Below are 3,299 nucleotides of genomic sequence, written 5' to 3' on the forward strand. Positions count from 1 at the left end.
ACCACAGACACCACAAGCACGCCTTCTCCTCGTACTTCCGCCTCACGCGGGAACACGGACGCTCTAAATACTTCGAATTCCAATGCCAGTATATTGTAAACCACGGGTTCTTTAATGCTAGCGGGTCGTCGCGACCCTAGTTAACATCATGGTGCACGTCTCGTGACGGGTGTCACGGCGTAGTTAAATGTATGCGATACATTTCTCAAATATAAGCGCTCAGTCATCTGTACATCATGGTAGGTTCCCACGACGTGCAATATGCGTTCAACTTATCAATGTTCATGTGTCCTGCAGTTCACATTATGACGCGCAGTTAGCTGCGGTCTTCATCGATCCATGAGCCGAGTGATCCACTGCCGAGGGTGACTAACTTGCGTAAGCCGCCGCTGTGCGCGTATACCCGTTCCCCGTAGGGAGGAGCAAGCCGCCGCTTAGAGACGAAGCATAAAGTGTCCTCATTCCACATAGGGCAAGCTGGATTAATCCATTTTACCCAGGACGGCCGAAGCGGCGTGGACCAGGGGAGAACTGAACCTTATACTTCACACCACAGTAAGTTTACGTGTCCTCTTCCACATAGGGCAAGCTAGAACTAACTATCTTACCCAGGACTGCCGAAGCAGCGTGGACCAGGGGAGGAACACACTTTTCATGGAAACGTAAGGCATCCATGACTGCCATAACGTAAGCCGCCGCTGTGCGCGTATACCCGTTCCCCGTAGGGAGGAGCAAGCCGCCGCTTAGAGACGAAGCATAAAGTGTCCTCATTCCACATAGGGCAAGCTGGATGAATCCATTTTACCCAGGACGGCCGACGCGGCGTGGACCAGGGGAGAACTGAACTTTATACTTCACACCACAGTAAGTCTACGTGTCCTCTTCCACATAGGGCAAGCTAGAACTAACTATCTTACCCAGGACTGCCGAAGCAGCGTGGACCAGGGGAGGAACACACTTTTCATAGAAACGTAAGGCATCCATGACTGCCATAGTGCGTAAGCCGCCGCTGTGCGCGTAAACCCGTTCCCCGTAGGGAGGAGTCAAGCCGCCGCTTAGAGACGAAGTATTAAGTGTCCTCTTCCACATAGGGCAAGCTAGAATGAACTATCTTACCCAGGACCGCCGAAGCAGCGTGGACCAGGGGAGAACTGAACTTTATACTTCACACCACAGTATTGAGTAATGTGCCCTCTTCCACATAGGGCAAGCTGGAATGTTCCATTTTACCCAGGACGGCCGAAGCGGCGTGGACCAGTGGAGGACTACACAATCATGAGGTTTGATATCGACTTGTGTGTTTCAATAGGGTACCGATGGTATGTTTTGAACCGATTTGATTTAGCCATTCTGAAGTCATCACTTGGTTGAAGCGCTGAACTAGGGAGGCATCGTTTACATATATATTGGTTTTTGCATGCTCTACTAGGTTAATGTCATGAGGTTGGCTATCGAGCATGCCCAAGTGATGACTTGATTGTGTGCTTGCTTGAATTCTTCACATTTCATACCATCGGTTAGTTGTCGAATCATTCCTCGATCTAACCTTCGTTCTTGGTTCATGTATGCTCTCTTCCACATAGGGCAAGCTAGAATTAACTATCTTACCCAGGACCGCCGAAGCAGCGTGGACCAGGGGAGAACTATACTTTGTCTTGTATGCCCTCTTCCACATAGGGCAAGCTAGAACTAACTATCTTACCCAGGACCGCCGAAGCAGCGTGGACCAGTGGAGGACTATACTTTGTTCATTACACCACAGTATTAAGTATGGTGTCCTCTTCCACATAGGGCAAGCTAGAACTAACTATCTTACCCAGGACCGCCGAAGCAGTGTGGACCAGGGGAGGACTATACTTTATACTTCACACACTAGCCATACTGAAGTCATCACTTGGTTGAAGCGCTGAACTACGGCGGGGTAATCGTTTACAGGTTATAATCATATAGCTGCATGCTCATTAGTAGATAATGGAATATTGTATGGCAATATGAGCATGCCCAAGTGATGACTTTGTTTCAAGCTCAACAGGTAGGGTATTGAGTCCTCTTCCACATAGGGCAAGCTAGAATGAACTATCTTACCCAGGACCGCCGGAGCAGCGTGGACCAGTGGAGGACTCTATACTTTATACTTCACACCACAGTATTGAGTACGACTTGCATAAAGCCCCTAATGAGAACCACGAGGGCTCTCTCAATGTAGAACCACAAGGGCTCTAGTACCGATTCTCTCGGTACGGCTTGGTCCGTGTTCCTTTATGCTTGTACTCTAAGTATTAAGTATTGTGTCCTCTTCCACATAGGGCAAGCTAGAACTAACTATCTTACCCAGGACCGCCGAAGCAGTGTGGACCAGGGGAGGACTATACTTTATACTTCACACACTAGCCATACTGAAGTCATCACTTGGTGGGGGTGAACTACGGCGGTATCTATCGTTTTGGTTCGGTCTATATAGGGTCGCTTGCATGCTCATTCGAATATAATGTAATTGTGTATGGCAATATGAGCATGCCCAAGTGATGACTTTGTTTCAAGCTCAACAGGTAGGGTATTGAGTCCTCTTCCACATAGGGCAAGCTAGAATGAACTATCTTACCCAGGACCGCCGGAGCAGCGTGGACCAGTGGAGGACTCTATACTTTATACTTCACACCACAGTATTGAGTACTTCTTGCATAAAGCCCCTAATGAGAACCACGAGGGCTCTCTCAATGTAGAACCACAAGGGCTCTAGTACCGATTCTCTCGGTACGGCTTGGTCCGTGTTCCTTTATGCTTGTACTCTTAGAAAGTCTCAACCCGGAGGTCTTGACTTTGATTGTCATAGTTGGACTACGACGGGGTATCCGACTCATCGAATACCCCAGAAGCACACCATCTTTCGGGTAGGCGGTACGCGTACCTCCGGACGCGGAAGTCTCAACCCGGAGGTCTTGACTTTGTATTGTCATAGTTGGACTACGACGGGGTATCCGACTCATCGAATACCCCAGAAGCACACCATCTTTCGGGTAGGCGGTACGCGTACCTCCGGACGCGGAAGTCTCAACCCGGAGGTCTTGACTTTGATTGTCATAGTTGGACTACGACGGGGCATCCGACCATTGCTGATCGAACACCCCTGATTCACCATCTTTCGGGTAGGCGGTACGCGTACCTCCGGACGCGGAAGTCTCAACCCGGAGGTCTTGACTTTGATTGTCATAGTTGGACTACGACGGGGTATCCGACTCATCGAATACCCCAGAAGCACACCATCTTTCGGGTAGGCGGTACGCGTACCTCCGGACGCG

General features: G+C 49.7%; 1 non-coding gene across 1 annotated transcript; it reads right to left on the bottom strand.

Annotated features, from left to right (window-relative positions):
• Positions 1-213: 213 nt before the first annotated feature.
• Positions 214-368, bottom strand: LOC131269917 (5.8S ribosomal RNA). The gene has a single exon (XR_009179077.1). It is a non-coding gene; the product is annotated as a 5.8S ribosomal RNA (ribosomal RNA).
• Positions 369-3,299: the final 2,931 nt, after the last annotated feature.

Source organism: Anopheles coustani (assembly GCF_943734705.1).
Source record: "Anopheles coustani chromosome X unlocalized genomic scaffold, idAnoCousDA_361_x.2 X_unloc_11, whole genome shotgun sequence".
Classification (NCBI taxonomy): Eukaryota; Metazoa; Arthropoda; class Insecta; order Diptera; family Culicidae; genus Anopheles; species Anopheles coustani.